This window comes from Hibiscus syriacus, unplaced genomic scaffold (assembly GCF_006381635.1).
Source record: "Hibiscus syriacus cultivar Baekdansim isolate YM2019G1 unplaced genomic scaffold, ASM638163v2 tig00006570_pilon, whole genome shotgun sequence".
In the NCBI taxonomy this organism is placed as follows: Eukaryota; Viridiplantae; Streptophyta; class Magnoliopsida; order Malvales; family Malvaceae; genus Hibiscus; species Hibiscus syriacus.
In genome coordinates, this window is record NW_024062102.1 from 692,164 (window position 1) to 716,666 (window position 24,503).

The 24,503-nt window shown below is 33.0% G+C and overlaps 2 pseudogenes; both read left to right on the forward strand.

Moving 5' to 3' along the window:
- Positions 1 to 2,468: 2,468 nt before the first annotated feature.
- On the forward strand, positions 2,469 to 5,899 carry LOC120200825 (annotated as a pseudogene).
- Positions 5,900 to 8,149: 2,250 nt separating this feature from the next.
- Positions 8,150 to 16,339, forward strand: LOC120200759 (annotated as a pseudogene).
- The last annotated feature ends 8,164 nt before the right edge of the window (positions 16,340 to 24,503 follow it).

Genomic DNA, 24,503 nt, shown 5'->3' on the forward strand with positions numbered 1-24,503 from the left:
AGGGTATCAGTACTAAGCATAGGGTATCGATACTCTTTTCTAGTACTAATGTCATTTTTACATATTGGAATCTGAAGAACTACACTAGTATCGATACTCCTATGTAAAGTATCAATACTTCTCATTGTGGTATCAATATTGACCCCGAGTATCTGTACCAAATTTACATTCGATGTTTATATAATTCTCTCAGTATTGATACTCTGTATGCTCCATACAGAGTATCAGTACTATCATTGTGGTATCGATACTGACCTCGAGTATCGATACCGCTTTTGGCTATTAGAATTTGAAATGGCCTCCTGGTATTGATATCATGCCTTCGGTATTGATACTCAATGAACAGAATATCGATAATATCCGACCAAAACCCCTGATTTTGACCTCTCATATAAACAATATCGATATTGTTCTTCTAGTACTAGTACCCTAAACCCAAAATCCTCTGTTTTTATGAAGAAGTCACTCTTACTCATCCCCAAAGCCCTTCTAAGGTCCTCAAGTGTTATTTAAAGCTTATGGGAGTTTAAAGGGGTCATAATCAGTTATTTTTATGCATAAATAACCTCAAAATTAGCCCAAGTCATTTTAAAACCATAAATGCTCTTATATGTTTCATGCACTCATACAAACAACACATAGGCATATAATGATCTACAAGTGGTATAAATGAGTTAGAAATGTATTACCTTACTTCTAGCTGTTGGAAAACCATTTCAACCTCTCTCAAGCACAAGCTTCTCATTTCTCTTGCTTTTGGAGCTTTCACTAAACACATAAAAAGAATTGAGTTACTAACTTATCTAAGGGTTTAAAAGAAGTTGGGACATGAATTCTAACTATTAGAAACATATTAGAATCACCCTTAGGTTCTAGAACTCAAAACACTTTAGAACTCACACTATAGTCACCATGACCAAACCTTGAGGTTGGGAGCTTAAATGAGAGCTCTAGGGGTAGAGATTATAGTTCTCACATTCTCAACCTCGGATAAGGAATGATGGACACTAAAGCTCTCACCTTTACTCAAGTCATAAGAGAAAAAAAATTAGAGTTTGAAAGGAAGAAAAAGACAAGGGGTTGAAGAAAATGAGGAAGAAAACTCAACTTTCCCCCAAAGCTTTTGCCTGATTACATCATCCAACATAAATGGAATTCTGCTTTAAAAAGGTTATAAAGATTAATTATCTCCTTGGTCTTTCCTCCTTTAAACTTAAATAAAAAAATACCCTTTTTTATAATTATTTGGGTTCGATCCTACCTCAATCAAACCCAAGCTTGGTCCAATGCTTCCGAATGGCATACTTTTTCATTCATAGCCCACTTGGGTCAACTCAAAATCATTAATTCAAAATTCGGGGTGTTACAGATTAGGTATGATTTAAAAAAATTAAAGTTTGGTACCAAAAGAAAAAAATAATTGTTTAGATACTCGTGTAAGTTACTCTAGATAAAATTAGTTAATCGATTAAATAATTAGTTAATTTTCTACTAGTTAATTTTCTGCAAGAGCTTTTAATTTATATATTAATTCGTGGATATCATGAAATTGGTGAGGTGTTTGAAAAGACTTGAAAATTAATTTTTTTAGGATAAATTAAATATAAAATTATTGTTTAAGAACATATTAATGTTTCCACGTTTTGTTACAAATTTGTGACGTTAGTGTTCAATTTATTATTTTTAAAACTTCAATGGAGAAAACAAAAACTTACTCAAATATTATACACTATTTGTGTAGTTTACCCTAATTTATAATTACAAATTATACAACAATCGAAGTTATGTATTAGTGTGCACAAACCTTTCTGTAATAAAATTATTTTGACAACAACACTGTCTAACCTAATTAATCCTGCAAAATTAATCTGAAAAAAAATGCACAGCTCAAATTCATAAGACTTGTTCTAATCTAATTTTCTTTGAAAAATAATAAAGAAAAAAACGAAAACATGGTTTTGTAGCCATGTGCATTATTTTACTACCCATAAAGGAATTTGAATGGTAGCTTCTACCCTAAACAAGCCAACAGGTCACGAAAATCAAAGCAGCTGGAAATGGATCAGCTCAGTCCACTCAACCAAAATATTAAAATTAAAAATGACCCACCAGCTTAATTAAATTAAACTAACCACTAAATAATTACGATACCCTTCATGTCACATTCTGTTCAAAAGTCAGTGTTGCCCTTGTCTTTTTGCAGGTATGGATGAAGGAAGCAAGATTGGAAAGGAAATGTCTGGTGATATGTGTGTCAATTTATAAACTCGTTTTTTTCCTTCAGAAGCTTGATTATCATATACTATGTGGTAATGTATCTATAATGCTAATTCAGAATTTTTAAGTTTCATTTCTTCCAATTTTCTTTTTGTTCAGTTTGCCTCAAATGCTTCACCTTTGATTCAGTATTTTGCATTGATTTTACATTTCAAAGAACTGGCCTTTTTGCTCTATATCTGCTAAATCTTTGTATTCTCTTTCTTGTTTAGTGTCTTCCCCAGAATCTCTGGAATCTAAAATATGTTATTTTAATCTGTTTGATGCAAGATTTGAAGTGGGTATTTGAAGAAACCGCCATTGGTGCTCAAATGAAGCATCTTTGACAGTAGTTTGAGGTGATCCGGTGCAATGCAGCTTTATAAATCTGCAATGGGAAAGAAGTTTGCTTCAGTGCTTCTTTTATCTCTAGTTACAGTGGTTCTTTGCACCACTGACCCGGGTAACCTTGATGTTTTAATGCAATTCAGAGATGGACTTGAGAATCCTGAGCTCTTGGAGTGGCCTGAAAATGGCGGTGACCCTTGTGGTCCTCCAAGCTGGAGCCATGTGTTCTGTGATGATGAGTCCCGGGTAACTCAGATTCAAGCTCAAGGTGTGGGCTTGAAGGGTATTTTGCCCCAAAACTTGAACAAGCTTTCCATGCTCAAGAACATAGGTCTCCAAAGAAACCAGTTGAGTGGAAAGCTGCCATCTTTCAGTGGCTTGTTGAATTTGCAGTATGCTTATTTGGATTACAACAATTTTGATTCAATCCCAGTTGATTTCTTTGATGGTTTAGATGATTTGCAAGTGTTGGCATTGGATCACAACAATTTTAATGCCACAACTGGCTGGTCATTCCCCAAGGCTTTACAAAACTCAGCTCAACTGACTAACCTTTCTTGTATGAACTGTAATTTGATTGGTTCATTGCCAGATTTTCTTGGTTCAATGCCTTCCTTGACAAACTTGAAGCTTTCTGGTAATAGTTTGTCTGGTGAAATTCCAAGGTCCTTCAATGGCAGTTCTCTACAGATGCTTTGGCTGAATGGGAATCAATTCACTGGACCAATTGATGTAGTGGCAACAATGGAATCCCTCACAGTTCTATGGCTCCACGGGAATCAGTTCACCGGGCCAATTCCGGACAATATCGGTAACTTAACTCTCTTGAAAGATCTCAATCTTAATGGAAACAACCTTGTTGGTTTGATTCCTAATAGTTTATCACATATGAGATTGGACACCTTAGATTTAAACAATAATCAGTTCATGGGTCCGATTCCAATGTTTAAAGCTTCAAATGTGACTTTTGCTTCAAATAACTTTTGTGAAGCCAGTGAGGGGCATCTTTGCTCCCCAGAAGTAATGGCACTTGTAGAGTTTCTCTTGATGGGGTGAATTACCCTTCCAGGCTTGTTTCTTCCTGGTCTGGTAATGATCCTTGCAATTGGGTGGGAATTAGATGCAAGGGTGGGAAAGTTTCAACTATAAATTTGCCCCATTATAATCTCTCTGGCACTTTGAGTCCTTCTGTTGCAATGTTGGACTCCCTTTCTCAGATTACGCTGCAATCTAATGATCTAAGTGGTTCGATTCCAAATAACTGGACGTGTTTGATAGCTCTGGAAACTTTGGATCTCAGTGACAATAACATATTTGGTCCATTACCAAAATTTAGTAGCACTGTGAAGCTTGTACTAGCTGGTAATCCTGTGTTGAATGGTGATAAGAAGGCCCCTTCCACCGAGGACAATGCACCAGCCGAGAATTTGGATTCTCCAACCAATAGCCGATCTACCTCATCGAAAGGTCGAGGTTCTAGTCCGACTGATTCTTCGGTGCACTCAATAAAAACTAAAGGTTTCAACCGGAACACATTCGTTTCTATTGTTTGCTCCGGTTGTGAGTCTTGCGGTTCTTTCTATTTTGGTTGTTCCTCTATCTCTCTACTGCTGTAAGAAGAGGCAAGGAAGTAAGTTGGCTCCTTCTCTGGTGGTTCACCCAAGGGATTTGTCGGATTCAGACAATGTGGTTAAGGTTGTAGTTGTGAGCAACACCAACGGAAGCACTTCTGCACTAACCGGTATTGGTTCTGCAAGCAGAAACAGTAACAGCATTGGGGAGTCTCATATCGTTGAAGCTGGAAACTTGGTCATATCAGTTCAAGTTCTTCGAAACGTGACAAAAGATTTCGCTCCAGAAAACGAGCTTGGCCGTGGTGGCTTCGGTGTAGTTTATAAAGGGGAGCTAGATGATGGGACACAAATTGCAGTTAAAAGAATGGAGGGTGGTGTGATTACAAGCAAGGCTTTGGATGAATTCCAGGCAGAAATCGCAGTTCTTTCGAAGGTCCGGCATCGTAATTTGGTATCTCTTTTGGGTTACTCCATTGAAGGCAATGAAAGAATTCTTGTTTATGAATACATGTCTCAAGGAGCTCTAAGCAAGCATCTTTTCCATTGGAAGAGCCTTAAATTGGAGCCTCTATCTTGGAAGAGGCGACTAAATATTGCCTTGGATGTAGCAAGAGGAATGGAATATCTTCATATCCTGGCTCACCAAAGTTTCATACATAGAGATCTCAAGTCTTCAAATATTTTACTTGGTGATGATTTCAGAGCAAAAGTTTCAGATTTCGGTTTGGTTAAACTTGCTCCTGATGGGGAGAAATCTGTCGTAACAAGGCTTGCCGGAACTTTTGGTTACTTAGCACCGGAATATGCAGGTACGGCACTTGTCTAAGCTTTTACAATCATTTGTAATGATATTAGGCCGAATAGACATCATAATTTTCTCAATAAAGTAGTTGGTTGTTTAAACTTTAAACTGTTTTAGTTTTCTTTCTATCTATATGCATATGCTTAATCTGTGATGTATGTATGACCTCAATCAAATGAACTTAACCTTGATTGCATCCCATGGACCCCAAGCTTGTTTTTGATAATTGATATCCTTTTGTTTTGGTATCAACTCCAACTTCACGTGCCAATCAATTCAGTGACAGGAAAAATCACGACGAAAGCCGATGTGTTTAGTTTCGGAGTTGTGCTGATGGAACTTGTAACCGGAATGATGGCACTGGACGATGGTAGGCCCGAAGAGACCCAGTACTTAGCTGCATGGTTCTGGCATATCAAATCAGACAAGGAGAAGCTGAGGGCAGCCATAGACCCAACTCTCGACATAAAAGACGAAACTTTCGAGAGCATCTCCATTATTGCTGAACTCGCCGGACATTGCACTGCAAGGGAACCCAGCCAAAGACCAGACATGGGTCATGCTGTGAATGTATTGGCCCCACTTGTGGAGAAATGGAAACCATTGTATGACGACGACGATGAATATTGCGGAATCGATTACAGTCTTCCACTTAACCAATTGGTGAAAGGTTGGCAAGAAGCCGAAGGGAAGGAGTTTAGTTACATGGATTTAGAAGACAGCAAAGGTAGTATCCCTGCTAGACCGACTGGTTTTCCACACTCATTCACTTCAGCCGATGGTCGATGAAAAAACAGGTTGCTTTATTGCATTCCCTTTGATATTTCTGTTCATTTGGCAGTTTGTAGATAGCTGTTTGTGTTCTATGTATCTGGGAATTCAATGTCAATATATAAGTTTCATCATTTGTGGTTGCTTTTTTTTTTTTAGTGTTTAATTCAGTTTGTAACATTTGTCATCAAAATTCATAAGATTTTTGTGATAAAAATGAGTTTGATTCCTCTATGTATGTGGGACATGTTTATATTTCTTTTTTTCATTGGGTCAATAATTATGGAGAAATGATAGGAAATAGCCAACACCGACATCACATATCCCATAATGACAAATGTGGGTTACCTTTGCTTCCTATCATACGCTCGTATTGCTCCCACACATGGCTGGTTGGCTTGGCCCCTTCCATTCATTTGATTGAATATATTCCTCTTCACATAAAAGGGGTAAATGAAAGATTGAAGCAAAAACTATTATTTATTAAAACGAAAGGGGTAAAGTACTGCACAAACAGAAACAAAGCAGACAATAAATTTGGAGATGAGCTTTCTAACTTTTTAAAGAAAATATTTGAATTATAATTATAAATATTAAATTTTATAATTAATATAACTATAAATATTTTAATATTAAATTATAAATATTTGAATTAAAATTCATAGAAATATTTTAATTATTACACTATCTAACTTTTGAGGAAAAAACACATTTAACATATAATTAATATAATTAGTATATCAAACTTATATTTTTAAATATTTTCATAAGTATCATATTTATTTATATATAATATAATATAAAAAAATATTATGGTCTTGAGTAGACAAAGATTTTATTCTAAGGTATAAGATCCATTTTTAATAACTCAAAGTTAGATATTATTTTAAATAATTATATATATTTTTTACAATAATAGCATTTTTCACCTCATTAAATTATAAATTATTAATATATTAAATATTAAAAATATAAAATAATTTTAACTACTCAAATTAATTAATATTTTACTAAATCAATTTTTTGTATATTATTATTATTATTATTTTCTTTATAATTTTGAATAAAACAAGAATAAGAATTGAAAAAAATCCATATAAAAAATATATTATTTCATGGATATTTTTTTCGAAAGTTACGAGAATTGTATAATAACTCAGAAGTTGAAGGTAATAACATTCTCAATATTTTAATAAAAAATTGTTACTATTAATAATAATTTATTACTTTAATGATATTTTTCGTAAATTAAATATAAATATAAAGTTCTAAAATTAATTATTTCTTTTAATAATAATATTTTCACTCTTAATATATTGTTTCCCATCAAAGCTTAGCGAAGCTAACAATATCAAACATCTACTTTATCTATTGCTTTTTAGTTGTTCTGCTTTTGATATGTCTCTTCTCTTGTTTTTGTTGTAGTAGTAAGATTTTCCAACACTTGTTTCTGGATAAAGAAATGAGTAGCTTTTGTTTTAGTTGTCTGCTGATGCTTAATCTTTGTTGGGGAGTGATTGTATTTTGGATTCTGCCCATTGGTGTTGCGTTTCGCGTGCTGGGTTGAAGATTGATGAAATCATGGCGTTATATAGTGTTTTAGCAGGTTTGGTGAACCTGGTCTCTGCTGCTGTTCGGATACTTCCCATTGTTGTTGTGTTAGATTTAGATCAGTTTTTGCTGTCCTTTTTGTTCTAATTTATTTATGCTACATGGAATGTATTGGTGTTAACTTGAGTTGGGTTGTGGCTTGGGGTATGCCTTGTTTGTTGTTAGAGCTATACTTGTATTAGATCCTTCCACCTCTTGGTTCACTCTTTTTCCTCCATTTAGAGTTAGGGAGGTTTTTTAATGAGATTCTTAAGGTGGTGTACTTTGCATTTGTTTATAATACAAAGTACCCTCTTAAAAAAACAACAGATGGACCAGCCTGGCCAGCAAGCTGTTATTTTCAAGCATAAGCCAAAACAGCACCGTCACGACACTCTAATGGCATCTGTAATATTAGGATATTAGAATATAAATAATATTAGTAAGTATTTGTTATTAGTTTGTTATGATTTGTTGGTTACTTGGGCTATATAAGCCATACCTTTGTATGAGGTTGATGTAGAGTTTATTCAATATTCAATAGATAATTTCTATCATCTTTCTCTCTTTACATTTCCTTCTTCCACCTTTGTTGGTTTCATGGTTGCTTTCTCACATGGTATCATTCGCTAAAAGATCCTGGCGTCGTTTTCTCTTCCGTCGTTGCGCCGACGATTAAGTTCCTTTACTCTCACTTTCTTCCTTCTCTTATTGTGTACAGATTCTGCAGAAAATATATTTGTTTTCCACCTTTGTTGATTTTTTTTTGTTGAGATTGCAACTTGGTTTAACGTCTTACTGTAAATACATGGAGAAGAAGCTCACTTCAATGGCTCATCTGCTTTTAATATTGTGCATTCCTTTCGCATTTGGTGGGCATGCCAATAACCAAGCTCTAAGTAAGAGCATTCTCTTCTTTGAAGCTCAAAGATATGAGTATTTTCCTCGTGACCAGAAAGTCTCAAGGAGAGCTAATTTCGGCTTGAATGACAGCAAAGATCACCCTGAACCTTACGTTATTTACGGAGAGGTGGGATATGGAAACAATGACCATTACTATTGGCAAAGATCAGAGGACATGACCACCGATCGTCATACTTACAAGATTGACCCAAGCAACCCAAGGTCGCATCTAGCCGGTGAGACTGTCACAATCATTATTGCCGCCTCAATCATCTTCCGCCGCTTCAACCCAACGTATTTCACCGAACTTCTTCGACACGCTTATAACATCCTCAATACCGGGTTAGTGACCAAATTGTAAAATTTCAGAATTTAGTGATTAAATTAGAATAGTTGAATAATTCAATGATTTATTTGAAAGTATTTCATGAAAGTTTTTAGTAATTATCAAAAGAAATTAAGGGCAAAATGGTCATTAAACAAATAAGAGAATAAAATAATATTTAGGGTTATCTTATAACCCACGTGGAAGAGAAATGTGGGAAACAAATGTTTCCAGACATTTCTCTCATCTTCTTCTTCCTCCTCCCGTGAAGGCTCCAAGGCAAAGGTGAGTTTTCTGGTTAATCAATTAATTGTTGATTTTATGGCTGGGTTTTGATCATTAGATGATAAAAAAGCTTAAGTTATCTTAAAATCAAAAGATGAAGAAGTTATAAAAGATTAAAGAGAATGAGTTTCTAAATGAATTTCCGAAAAATAGTTGATAAGTTGAATTTGAAGTTAAATTTGACTTGTCATCATGTTAATTAAGAAGTATTAAGTGTTAGAATTGAAATTAGAACATATTGAAAATTAGGTATGATTCTTGAAGTTCATAAAGAGGAGAGGATTTTGAGGTTTAAGATGAGATAAATGGATATAAATGAGTTTAAGCATGCATATGTAAGTTAAGAATATGAAAGGGAATGAAATATGAAGAATTTAAGTTGATATAGTGAATTTTCGTGCATGAACAATGATTTTCTGGGCTTGAACGAAAATTCCAGATTACGCAGGGGTACAGATTTCCCCATGGGGGGTATCGATTCCCCTAAAGAAAAATTATGGAATTTTGGACTTAAGTTATTGACATCAAGTGTAAGGTTTAGGCTTCTGATAATTGTTCCGGAATAATCAAAGGATTAAGATTGAATCAAAATAAGGCTAAGGTGAGTGTAATTTAAATTGTACTTATGTGATTGATCAAGCATTGGATTGCGATGAGCCAATGATGGAGTTACTATGGTAAGAAGTAACTTATAAAATGTCATGTGATTACTATGTGTGCATTAGTACATAGAAATAGATTTATGTTATTATATGTTACTTGATATGACATGCAAGGTTATATGAACAAATGAGAAATGATAAAAGCCATATGAAATGATCTATGTGAATACATGCATTTGTGATATGTGTTATATGATATTAGATATATGTTTACACATACATGTGGTATGTGACAGAAGAGAAGGAACATGTGATTATAAGATCAATGATTACACGTACATGTGATACGTGACTAAAAAGAAAAGATATGTGTTTATAAGAGAAATGATATGATTAAGTAATGTGAAATGTTATAAATGATAATGCCCATGTTATGTGATATGAGAGCTAGGGGTATAGTTGGCATGCCAAGGGTCGAGGGTTTACCTATGTTCTTCGGGACATATGGACTGTTTACCTATGTTCTTCAGGACATATGGACTGATTACCTAGGTTCTTCAGAATATATGGACTGGTCATTCGGGATATTTATACTAGCTGTGGTGACATCATAGTGGTGCACAACCTCAATGTACTCGCATACCTTAAGTTCTCACTGGTGTGCATGGGCTAATAAAGAGATTTTAATAAGTATACTGAATATGATATGTATATGTGATTTGTTATATGGAATAGATCACAGGATTTATGTAATGGTGTATTGCTTGGTTAATGCATGATACGTTATGTATAAGATTGTTAAATTATAAGGATTAATGATAATGAATATGAAATGTTAAACGTATTGATAAGGATATATGTGTATGTGGGTATATGTTACAGAAATTATATATGTTTTCATATGATATGATCGTAATAAATGTTCATGCATTTGATATGAACTATATGATATTAAGTGTATTTCTTTATGAAATGTTTTATAGTTTCCCTTATATGTTTATATGCCTCACTAAGTCATCGACTTAGCGTATGATTGTTTCATGCGTAGGTTCTGAGAAGAGGATTAATGATAGAAGTTAAGCAAGACAGGCCAGTTCTCCTTACCGAAGATCAGATCAGAAATGTAGACCAAATTACATGTATTTTGTTAGAAAGAATTTAGTTGGCATATAATAAAAAGGATTTGTATTAGATACGTTCTGATCGAGTTTTGGAAATGTTTTAAATGTATATATATAAATGGTAAATGTATAATGATGAAACCTTGGATTTTTATGAATTTATACGTATTTTACGGAATTACTGTATCAGTACTGTAGTAGGGTATCGGTTCCCTGTAGCAGGGGAATCGGTTTCCCTCTGATATTCTGGAAAATTTGAACATTTGGGTATTGTTCACGGTACTGTTCACTAATGTTCACTACTGTTCATATGATATTGTTCACTGTTCATATTGTATTTTACTGTTCATAAAACGTATATTTTCTTAAATGATATGTGAAAAGGAATATTAGACGTGTAAATAGTATTGTGTATAAGCAAGAGTGTGGATATGATAAGGGATTTGCATTATATATGAAAATCGTTAGCAATGGCTAACAAAATTATGTGATGGAAATGTATTGAAATTATAAGATATCGTTGAGAAAAATTTCGATTGAAAAGAAGGTATATGATTGAGTTGATAAGGGTTGTACCCTAGATTAAAAAGTTAAGGATTGCGTTCAGAAAATAAAATGTGCAACTAGATAATGTTAGAGGATCTCCACTATTCTAAAGTGGAAAAGTTAGATGAAATAATTTAGTTGTTATGTAGTTGAGCTAAAATATGGTAAACAAATGTTATAATGGGAATAATAGAAGATTCATTGAAGTGAATATTGTTTCGGAAAAAGTTTAAGAAATAAGTATGTCGGTGATTATTTTATAAGATGGAAGACGTTGAAATGTTGAGAGTGAACAAAGAAAATTTCATGGTGTATGAGAATGAATGTGGATTTGATAAGTTAAGTAAACTATTGTCGAGATAATCCTGATTGGAAAAAAAAGGGTATATGATTAATTGATTTGGGCCTGTGCCCTAAATTGAACAGTTGTTATTGACCAGCTATAAGAGTAAAAGTGATAGAGTAATAAGATTTGGAAAAGATATAAGGTTAAGTTAATCAAGTATGATATGAATCAAGATATGGTTATGTATTTTAATCATACATACATGATAAAGACAAGGAGATGAATATTTATATGTTTAAAAGGGAACTTTGAGGAAAAAAATACCAAGTACAAGAGATGGTAAAGAATGAGGTTCTATGTAAGTGAAGATGCTTATCAAAATAAGTGAAATGAATAGAGTATGAAGACATTGGTGAAAGACATGATTTAGTTATGGATAAGGGGATCTTGATTATAGAAAGATGGAGTTTAAAGGATCATATATGATAAAGGTTATATGGAAGTGTAGATTATAAGTTCAATGGAAAAATACGAAAAATGTGCAAGGTAATGTGAAAGATTGTTTGATTCCGTAAAGAATATGTTTAATCACAATTGAAGAAGATGTAAGGTTATGATCTTGGTCAAATGATGATAGAATAAAAGTTTTGTTATTGTTTCAAAGCAATTAAAAAATTTATGAGGACTTTGATTGATTTATGATGTTAAGTGATGAAAATGAATGTTACTGTCTATGTGATAAGTAACATTATATGAATTTTAGAAAGATCAAAGGAAAATGCAGAATCGCAGGAGAGAAAAGAAAGAAATGGATGAGGTTACTGGTTACTGTTTATATGATAAGCGTAGATGAATGAATAAATGAAAAATTAGTTGAAGAACTAAAGGAAGGAAAGAGTAAGTAAAGGAGACAACATAAGAACATTAGGAGATATGTTATTATCAATGTGTGCAATAAAAATTCGAGGATGAATTTTCTTAAAAAGATGGGAGATTTGTAACATCATCAATACCGGATTAGTGGCCAAATTGTAAAATTTCAGAATTTGGCAATTAAAATAGAATAGTTGAATAGTTCAATGATTTATTTGAAAGTATTTCCTGAAAGTTTTTAGTAATTATCAAAAGAAATAAAGGGAAAAATGGTCATTGAACAAATAAGAGAATAAAATAATATTTGGGGTTATCTTATAACCCACGTGGAAGAGAAATGTGGGAAACAAATGTTTCCAGACATTTCTTTCATCTTCTTCTTCCTCCTCCCGTGAAGGCTTCAAGGCAAAGATGAGTTTTCTGGTTAATCAATTAATTGTTGATTTTATGGTTGGGTTTTGATCATTAGATGATAACTAAGCTTAAAGAAAGCTTAAGTTATCTTAAAATCAAAAGATGAAGAAGTTATGAAAGATTAAAGAGAATGAGTTTCTAAATGAATTTCTGGAAAATAGTTTATAAGTTGAATTTGAAGTTAAATTTGACTGTAATCAGCTTAATTAAGAAGTATTAAGTGTTAGAATTGAAATTAGAACATATTGAAAATTGGGTATGATTCTTGAAGTTCATAAAGAGGAGAGGATTCTGAGGTTTAAGATGAGATAAATGGATGTAAATGAGTTTAAGCATGTATATGTAAGTTAAGAATATGAAAGGGGATGAAATATGAAGAATTTAAGTTGATATAGTTAATTTTTGTGCATGAATAGTGATTTTCTAGGCTTGAACGAAAATTCCAGATTACGCAGGGGGTACAGATCCCCCATGGGGGGTATCGATTCCCATTAAAGAAAAAAATATATGGAATTTTGGGCTTAAGTTATTAACATCAAGTGTAAGGTTTAGGCTTCTGATAATTGTTTTGAAATGTTATATTTATGTAGATATTGAGCCTAAACAAGTTCCGGAATAATCAAAGGATTGAGATTGAATCAAAGCAAGGCTAAGGTGAGTGCAATTTAAATTGTACTTATGTGATTGATCAAGCATTGGCTTGCGATGAGCCAATGATGGAGTTACTATGGTAAGAAGTAACTTATAAAATGTTATGTGATTACTATGTGTGCATTAGTACATAGAAATGGATGTATGTTATTATATGTTACTTGATATGACATGCAAGGTTACATGAACAAATGAGAAATGGTAAAGTCCATATGAAATGATCTATGTGAATACATGCATTTGTGATACGTGTTATATGATATTAGATATATGTTTACACATACATGTGGTATGTGACAGAAGAGAATGAACATGTGATTATAAGATCAATGATTATACGTACATATAATACGTGACTAAAAAGAAAATTTATGTATTTATAAGAGAAATGATATGATTAAGTAATGTGAATTGTTATAAATGATAATGTCCATGTTATGTGATATGAGAGCTAGGGGTATAGTTGGCATGCCAAGGGTCGAGGGTTTACCTATGTTTTTCGAGACATATGGACTATTTACCTATGTTCTTCGGGACATATGGATTGATTACCTAGGTTCTTCAGAATCTATGGACTGATCCTTCGGGATATTTATACGAGCTGTGGTAATAGCATAGTGGTGCACAACCTCAATGTTCTCACATACCTTAAGTTCTCACTGGTGTACATGGGCTAATAAAGAGATTTTAATAAGTATATTGAATATGATATGTATATGTGATTTGTTATATGGAATAGATCACAGAATTTATGTAATGGTGTATTGCTTGGTTAATGCATGATACGTTATGTATAAGATTGTTAAATTATAAGGATTAATGATAATGAATATGAAATGTTAAACGTATTGATAAGGATATATGTGTATGTGGGTATATGTTACAGAAATTATATATGTTTTCATATGATATGATCGTAATAAATGTTCATGCATTTGATATGAACTATATGATATTAAGTGTATTTCTTTATGAAATGTTTTATAGTTTCCCTTATATGTTTATATGCCTCACTAAGTCATCGACTTAGCGTATGATTGTTTCACGCGTAGGTTCCGAGAAGAGGATTAATGATAGAAGTTAAGCAAGACAGGCCAGTTCTCCTTACCGAAGATCAGATCAGAAATGTAGACCAAATTACATGTATTTTGTTAGAAAGAATTTAGTTGGCATATAATAAAAAGGATTTGTATTAGATACGCTCTGATCGAGTTTTGGAAATGTTTTAAATGTATATATATAAATGGTAAATGTATAATGATGAAACCTTGGATTTTTATGAATTTATACGTATTTTACGGAATTACTGTATCAGTACTGTAGTAGGGTATCGGTTCCCTGTAGCAGGGGAATCGGTTTCCCTCTGATATTCTGGAAAATTTGAACATTTGGGTATTGTTCACGGTACTGTTCACTAATGTTCACTACTGTTCATATGATATTGTTCACTGTTCATATTGTATTTTACTGTTCATAAAACGTATATTTTCTTAAATGATATGTGAAAAGGAATATTAGACGTGTAAATAGTATTGTGTATAAGCAAGAGTGTGGATATGATAAGGGATTTGCATTATATATGAAAATCGTTAGCAATGGCTAACAAAATTATGTGATGGAAATGTATTGAAATTATAAGATATCGTTGAGAAAAATTTCGATTGAAAAGAAGGTATATGATTGAGTTGATAAGGGTTGTACCCTAGATTAAAAAGTTAAGGATTGCGTTCAGAAAATAAAATATGCAACTAGATAATGTTAGAGGATCTCCACTATTCTAAAGTGGAAAAGTTAGATGAAATAATTTAGTTGTTATGTAGTTGAGCTAAAATATGGTAAACAAATGTTATAATGAGAATAATAGAAGATTCATTGAAGTGAATATTGTTTCGGAAAAAGTTTAAGAAATAAGTATGTCGGTGATTATTTTATAAGATGGAAGACATTGAAATGTTGAGAGTGAACAAAGAAAATTTCATGGTGTATGAGAATGAATGTGGATTTGATAAGTTAAGTAAACTATTGTCGAGATAATCCTGATTGGAAAAAAAAGGGTATATGATTAATTGATTAAGGCCTGTGCCCTAAATTGTATATTTACTATTCATAAAATGTATATTTTATGAATAAAATGTATATTTTACTATTTATAAAATGTATATTTTCTTAAATTGGTTATAACAAACATGATTTAATAATATATTATCGTATTTTCTTAAAAAGAGTTCAAATGTTTTGTTATTTTACAAGAATAAAGGTTTTAAAAGTCAATGTGACATCTCAGACTCGTATTCGGGTCGGATATGAGTTGGGGTGTTACAACGCTTATCAACTATTTGACTTTGCTGATAAATACAGAGGCAAATACGACAGCAACATCATAGTTGCCCAAAAGTACTACCGATCCGTCAGTGGCAACAATGATGAGTTGTTGTGGGTTGTTGCATGGTTGTACCAAGCTAGTAACAATGACTACTACTTGAACTATCTTGGAAAGAATGGTGACTCTATGGGTGGAACCGACTAGGCCTTGACTGAGTTCGGATGGGACGTAAAGTACGATGGGGTTCAGACCCTCGTCGCCAAGTTCTTGATGCAAGGCAAAGCTGGTCTCCATGCTCCAGTGTTTGAGAGGTACCATCAGAAAGCAGAGCACTTCATGTGTGCATTGATTGGAAAGGGTAGCCGTAATGTTTAGAAGACTCCCGGTGATTTGATTTTCCGATAGCGATGGAACAACATGCAGTTCGTAACGAGCGCCTCGTTTTTAGCCACCGTGTACTCTGACTATCTCACATCCTCTAGAGGAACCTTGAGGTGTGATGCTGGCAATGTTGCTCCATCTCAGTTTCTTTCTTTTGCTAAATCTAAGGTGGATTACCTTCTAGGGGACAATCCAAGAGCTACAAGTTACATGGTTGGTTATGGTAACAATTTCCCACGTCAAGTTCATCACCGAGGCTCTTCAATCGTTTCAATCAAGTTCCAATAAGCTAACAAGTCATCTTCAGCAGTTCGCAAAATGCCATTACAAACAAATACGCCTCCAGTGTGTTTGGTTAAATGCTTCAATGATATTATTGTTCTGTTATACACTGCTGGTTGGAAACAAATGTTGACAGTTCTATACTACTTTTCTTTCTGCTCAAAGTTTCCATTGCTTACGAGACTTTGTTCGACTATGCTTTGGCAATGGATCGTTAATAGGGATTGGCTTTGTTTCATCTACTACTTATAATATGGTGTGTTGCATGGTGTTGAATTACTGGTTATTTTAGATTATGCATCGTCATGATTTGTTACTTCTATCTCAAAGTGTTAAAAAAATGTCAATGAACCTTGTATAAGAGGATGAAGAAGAAAGAAATAAAGGTGAATAAGAAGAACGAAAGAAAGCATCGGCACTTCCGATTCAAGTCGAACGGAATGAAGCATCGGCACTTCCGATTCAAGTCGAACGGAAGGAAGCATCGGCACTTCCGATTCAAGTCGAACGGAAGGAAGCATCGACACTTCCGATTCAAGTCGAACGGAAAGAAGCATCGACACTTCCGATTCAAGTCGAACGGAAGGAAGCATCGACACTTTCGATTCAAGTCTACCGGAAGAATGTATCGCACTTTCGTTTCAAGTGTTTGTCTTTTCTTCAAGAAGGTTTAAGAAGTCGGGTGAATATTAAGATATTAGAATATAAATAAGATTAGTTAGTATTTATTATTAGTTAGGACTTAGTTTGTTATTAGTTAGGACTTAGTTTGTTATGATTTGTTGGTTACGTGTACTATATAAGCCATACCTTTGTATGAGATTGATGTAGAGTTTATTCAATATTCAATAGATAATTTGTTTCATGGCTGCTTTCTCACATACAAACCCCAATCATTACTATGATTATGCTGATTTTTTTCTTAAATCAATATGATTATGCTGATTTTTTTATATAATTGAAAAAGCCAAAATCCTCGAAAAGTCGGTCAATTCATCTTCGTTGTACTCGTAAAAGTAACCCACATCTCCGACCAACTCAAAAACACCAACGACATCATTATTTTCGCGTTCATTAACTATGTAAAGTTGACTAGAGCTATACATAAAGATTGAGAAGACGTCATATCATTCGAATGTCTTCCTAAAAGTTGCATTACAATCTCGACGTCTTCCCCGAACGCTGCAACCTCTGCTTGAACTCCTTTTGAGTACTCTGCTCGTGTGTTTTTACTCCATTAGGTTCTTTCTTGGTTGGATGCTCTTCATCTGAAAAGTAGGGCCTGAATACTTTGAGAACTTGTTCATAAACTGGCTTCTTGAAATCCACCGCCTGCTTCGAAGCATTAGCCAAGGATCTCCGCAAAAGTTGATCTTTCTATAAAACTTCATAGTAAGGATTGGGTAAGATGAGAAGCTTAAAAGCTCTACAAGTTGTTATTGTAACCTCCATGACCACTCTTTGAACTCTGGCTTCTCCGAACCAGCACCTAAAAGATTGATTTCTTCTTCAGTTCCGGTGAACTTGAAAAGAAACCTGTCTCGGAATCAACAGAGAAAGATTGGATTTTGATAGAATGACGAAACAACTCCACACAGAAATTCACAGAACTGCAAATTAAAGGCATCATGTGTATCTTTGATGTATCATACGCGTACGAAACGATTATTTTGAACTACAAGAGAAGGTGTTCGACATGTAAAACAGTCAAAAATCAGTTCAATAACTTTAAAAGAATTATAGTTTTCATCATTTCAGATGGCATAAAACAGAGATTTATTTTAATGCAAATCATCTAGAAACATGCCTCTGCAAGAAATTCGGCTGATGTAACACCAGTTTCTTCTCTCAGTTCTCTCATGGCTGCTTTTCTTAGATCTTCACCGTTACTAGCACCACCCTGCACAATACAAACTCAAGACAATTGGTATATGCATGGTCATAAATCCTGTGAGATCCAAAGATTCGAAGCCGATAGACTTAAAATGTTCATAGTTTGAAGAGTATAGCTCTTATGTTCATGCATCATATCCCTACACAAGCCTTAAGATGAACTAAAATTTATCTTGTTTCATTATATTCATCAAAGATTCTATTTTCATCTACACATAACTCCATTAAACAAGCTTGCACCGATCTTATTACCGCCAAGGTCAGCAGTGTTACTCTGGACAGTTTCATTACAATGCCTAAAACCATGCTCATATGCTAGAACCTCAAACTTAAGTCGGTTCATGGGACACACCGAGACAGTCACAGAAACAAAAAGCATTTGCATTTAACCAACTTCCTGTTATTTGAGTAGGATGAAACGTTAAGTCTCTTAAATAAAATTAGGGGTTTAAATGAAACAAATTAAGTTAGGAGGATCATCCCATAATAAATCTATGAGATACCCGATCCAGATTAATCAACTAATGGATTGGATAGCAGTGGATATACAGAAAAGGAAAAAAAGCATTTGCAGTTTTGTACTGAAGTTCAAAGACGAAGCAATTACTGAACCGGCAACTCTTTCATTCACAGCATTAATTTGAAGTAATCGAAATTCAAGGATTTAATTAGGAAGCAATTATTGAATTTGCTTAAAGCTTAGCAAAGCCAATTACGAGATGATTATAACAAAGTCAATTTCACTAAACTAAAAGCAAATTCAATGATGAGTGAACGGTGAATTAAGTTCAACAATTCCCTGCAGAATCCAATTGGAAAATTGAACAAATCGACAATGGCAATTTGGACTGTCGGTCCCATTAAACACCGAATTTCCCACGGATTGACACACTGCCATCGTGTTGCGTCGTTTTTGACGAGTCACTGACTCAGCCTGGTTCCCGAGAAACGCCAATCCAACTCTCTTTCACTTTGAGCACCCCATATCCAACATAAGCGTATCATATCCACTTCTGTCATTTTCGTAATTACCCTCGCCACCTTATCCTAATTTACAGCCCGCCCCCAATCCCCAGATTCCCCCCCCCCTCCCTTTTATAATAAATACTCCCTCTTATGCATCTAAACCTTTACATCGGATGTTTACGTACCTAAATTTCTGAAATATTATGATAATAATGTTAATTAAACTTAAATTCATTCAATATTTTTTTTCTTCTCTTTCTCTTTAAGACTGTATTAAGTTAAAAAGATGAATTAGATATTAAGATTCATTTTCACCCGACAATTCTAATTCAAATACAAAAATTTCAAGTTTTGGTGGCAAAAGTTGGGAGGAAATGTGCAAGCTTAAAGAAGACGGAGGGATGGGATTTTACTAGCTAAGCAATGGTGGAGTCTATTAACTATCTTAGCAGCCTAGTTGCACGATTATTAAGGGATATTTGGTTCATATAATGTAAGATTTTTTTTAGAATAAGATGATTGAAATATAATATTATTTTAGGAATGATATATTATTTTATTTGGTTTGTTTAATAGGAATGCAAGATTATAATGTTTGGTTAAAAAAATATAAAATTATTTGGATACATATTTTATCAAATTATCCTTGTGATATATGCTTTTTCAATAAGTTAAACTTTAATATTAAATTATAAATATTCAAACAAAAATTTATATAAATATTTAGTCATTATATTATCTAACTTTTGAGGGGAAAAATACATATAACATATAATTAATATATCAAACTTATATTTTAAAATAATTTTCATAAATATTATATTTATTTATATAAAATTAAACATAATATAAAAATAATATTGTAGTCTCGAACAAATATATTGGTTTTTAATGTGTAAAATCTATTTTTTAATAACTCAAAATTAAATATTATTTTAAATAATTATACAATAATATCATTTTTTACTTCATAAAATTATAAATAATTAATATATTAAATATTAAAAATATAAAATAATTTTAGCCACTCAAATTTATTAATATTTTATTAAATCAAACTCAATGAATAGTATTATTATGTTTATAATTTTGAGTAAGACATGAAGAATAAGAACGAAGAATGATATGTATGAAAATAATTTATTATCCTAGGGATATTTTTGTCCGAAGTAACGGAAATTGTGTAATAATTAAAAATTTGAAAGTAATGACATTCTCATCATTTTAACAAAAAATGCTACTATTTATAATAAATTATCTAGTAATATTCTTTTTCGTAAATCAAACACGAGAATACAATTCCAGAAAAGATTGCTCACCTTAATAATAGTCTTTTACACGAATCAAACGCCCCCTAAGAGTGAAATACTTTCCTTGCTCTAACTTCATCCCCCAACCCATTGAGTTTTAATTTGAGACGGAATTAAAAATAAAATATAAAAAAAGACAAGTTACATAAGTTAAAAACAATATAGATTTATTAGGTATTTAATCTAAAAGTTTTAAGGGACAAAAATTTAGTTTTACTAAAGTTTAAATTAATAGAACCTAAATTACTATTTTTTGATAGAAACCCTAAAATACTATTAAATAAAAAATTATGAGAAAGATAAGAAACACTCCCACTCTCTAAGTCCCTTTATCCTTCTAATCCGTCTTTAACTTGACACAATATATGTAATGCACGAGATAGGCTTGAGAAAGGATTAGGGTGGAGAGTGAGTATGGATCACTCGATATTTCATATGGAATGATTGTTGTCTCTTAGATTTATTCATAGATCGTACGTAAGATATTTTATCAGATGTGTGAACTTTTAAAAAACTATATTTAAAATTTAGAATGTGCAAAATTATAAAATTACAGTGGTATAAAATTTTGATCATAATTATAAAACACAATAATTACTTAAACTATATGAAAATTTGTAATTTTTATAGGATACGATTACTCTTAACACTCTTCAGTCCACTTATATAGGAAGGAGAAGTCGACTAGAGTACCTGATTTGGAGAGGGTCTCAGATACGATTACAGTGACCTATATCGGGGAACAACAAGATCAATATGAAAAGTGCCTTTACTCAAAGCACAGAAGAAGTTGCTGTAGGAATGGGTTGGTGTTAGGGGGTGTGGCCCGCAAGCTCGAGTCCCCCCAAACGCTTGAATCAACGGAAGCAATGACATTCATCCATATTTTCGATTGGCTGTAAAAAACGAGTGGAGTCAAGGTGCATTTGAAGGAGATACAATTTCCATTGTCAACTGCCTCCTTGTAAATAGTCAATAAGACATCTCTCAAGAATCATTTTTTCTTTCACAGAGGTTGAAACCCCAAAAAGAACTTAGAGAGAAGCAGGAACAAATCATTTCGTTTATCTCCGGACTAAAAAGACCTATTTTAATTAATTGAATCAAATAAAAAAACCCTCGCTAATTGTTTTCCTTTTTCAAGTTAATGAATTTATTTAACTACCATAAATTGATAGATAAATGACGTTTAGAAAATATAATGACAATCTTTCTTTTAAATTCACGTGGACTGTAATTGGATATTAGGTAGATTTTACTTTTTGGGTAAACTACACATTTAGTACTTAAATTATTACTTTTGTTTCATTTTAGTACATATATTTTATTTTTTCAAAATCATATCTAACGTTTAGTTTAAGTTTCATTTGGTATCCTACCGTAAAAAAATTAACGAAATTATTGTGCATAGTATTTTTATGGGTAAATTACATCATTCATCAATAAACTATATTCTCACTCTTATTTTGATCACTAAAGTTTAAAAAATTTCAATTTAATTACTCAACTTTCAAATTGTTCTCGTTTTAATCACTTTAATTTATTTTATTAATTTTTATATCACATGCTATTATTTTATTTTAATAATATATAATTAAAATAAAAAAATAAAATAAAAATTATACCCAAACCCAAAAACTATAGCACAACCCCTAAATCACAAACTCCTCATTTATTAATAAAATAAATTATAGTGATTAAAATATGAATAATTTGAAAATTAAGTGATTAAATTAAAAAAATTAAACTTCAATGACCAAAATAAAAGTGAAAAGATAATTGAGTGATGAATGATATAATTTACCATAAAAAATTCAGTACAACAGTTCCATTAAAATTTGAGAAAATCGCCTCAGTGACCAAAAATGCCTTATAATATACGATTTTAACCAACTTTTTTTGGATTTGCCAAAATGACCAACAAAATCGCAACGCGAAATAAAAATCGCAACGCGATCCCCAGAATCGCAAATCAGTTTCCAAAATCGCAACGCGATTCTTGAAAATCGCAATGCGATAGTACAAATTCGCATTGCAATTTTCCAGAATCGCAACGCGAATATGAAAATCGCAACGCGAACACATAAATCGCAACGCGTATCCGTAAACCGCAACGTGTATCCGTAAATAGCAACGCGTATCCGTAAATCGCAATGCGTATCCGTATATCGCAACGCGTATCCGTAAATCGCAACGATAATCCGTAAATCGCAACGAGAATCTGTAAATCGCAACGATAATCCGTAAATCGCAACGAGAATCTGTAAATCACAACACTGAAATTTTGGGTATATAACTACGCAACAGCAGCAAATCATAAACTAAATCCCTAAATCGCAACTCATTCCATCTCCATCTATCACTCTCTCCAGCGACATCCGTTCCTATATCCAACGACATCCTTCCCAATCCGGCAACAGGTTTTAGTTTCGCAGCTCGTCTGTTTAGTAAATTAATTTACAACCATGAAATCATCTAATGTTGATCATGTTTGGATAGATTTGTGTTTTGGAGGGTCATGGGATAATGTTCATGGTGTTTTACAATATATGCCTTTACCCATGAATCTTCAACTAAAATTGTCTTTACAAAAGTTAACTTATGAAACTCTAATGCTACATGTTTCAAATAAATTGAATTTAGAGCCCCTAAGTGGATTTAGGCTATCTTATCAGAGAAATGGTAAAGTTTATTTGTTAACCGACAATGAAGATGTTGAACGATTCATTGCTTACATTAGTGTTTCACAAGATGATGTTACATTGTATGTTGTTGAACCTAGAAGTAGTATTGTTGGGTCAGTAGCGGGTAGTAATCAACTAAGTTTTTCTCAAAACCCACAACCTTTCTCTAATCCAAATCCCAATCAACTTTCAGCACCAAATTCCGGTTTTCGTATTGACCAGTTAGACGATGATGAGCCAACAGAAAAAATTGTGAGTACTAGTCAGTATTCGAAATTTGGTCTTGGTCAATATCCGGACTTTGATATTGGTCAATACACGGATTTTGATGATGTTTCAGAAGAAGAAACAGACCCTGCATGTAATGATTTTGATATTGGTCAATACCCAAATTTTGATGATGAAACAGCCGTTGCCGAAGAATGTATTGTTGATGATAATGAGGAGGAAGTTACGACTGTGAATGAATATGTTGAACATCCATTCTGTAATTCATATAATCCTGAAGAAGAAAAAGAAGAAGAAAAAGTCCCCGAAGAAAAGAAAATGCCACGGGCGTATAATTGGAATATGCCAGAATTACTTCAGATACCGGAAGAAGAGTTGGTAAAGAAAGCAGTTGATTGTTACACAAAAGTTATTCGTATCAAGAAAGATGATTGTTTTGATACAAATGAAGACTTGAAGATAGCTTTGTATACGAAATGTGTGGAAGATAGCTATCAACTAAAAGTTAACAAATCAAGCAAAGATCGTTTCGAAACAAGGTGTATGATTGACAAAAACTGTACGTGGCGTATGATTGCAAAGAGAATAAAAGATTGCGAAATGTTTCAAGTTAGGACTTTTATTGATAAACATACATGTTCAAGAACCCAAGTTTTTCCTCACCATAGACAGGCAAACAAAAAGGTGTTGGGTGGTTTTCTGGCTGAGTTAATGTTTTTGAATGGCAGGGTATATCGGGGACATGAAATTATGACTGACATGAATGCTCGGTTCAAGATTAGTATATCATATTCTCAAGCTTGGAGAGCCAAATGTTATGCCTTGGAATTGTTGAGGGGGTCGCCAGAAGCATCGTTTGCCCAACTGCCGGCTTATTGTCACAATTTAAAGCTGAAAAATCCTGGGTCGGTAACTCATATCAAAACAGATAGAGATGGACACTTTGAGTTGCTGTTTATCGCCATTGGTGCTACGGTTAGTAAATCAATATAATTTTGTTGACTCATTTTTGTTAGTTACATGCATTTCACATTTAAATGATTATATTTCTTGTGTATATTATTTTGTAGATTCGTTCGTTTATTACTT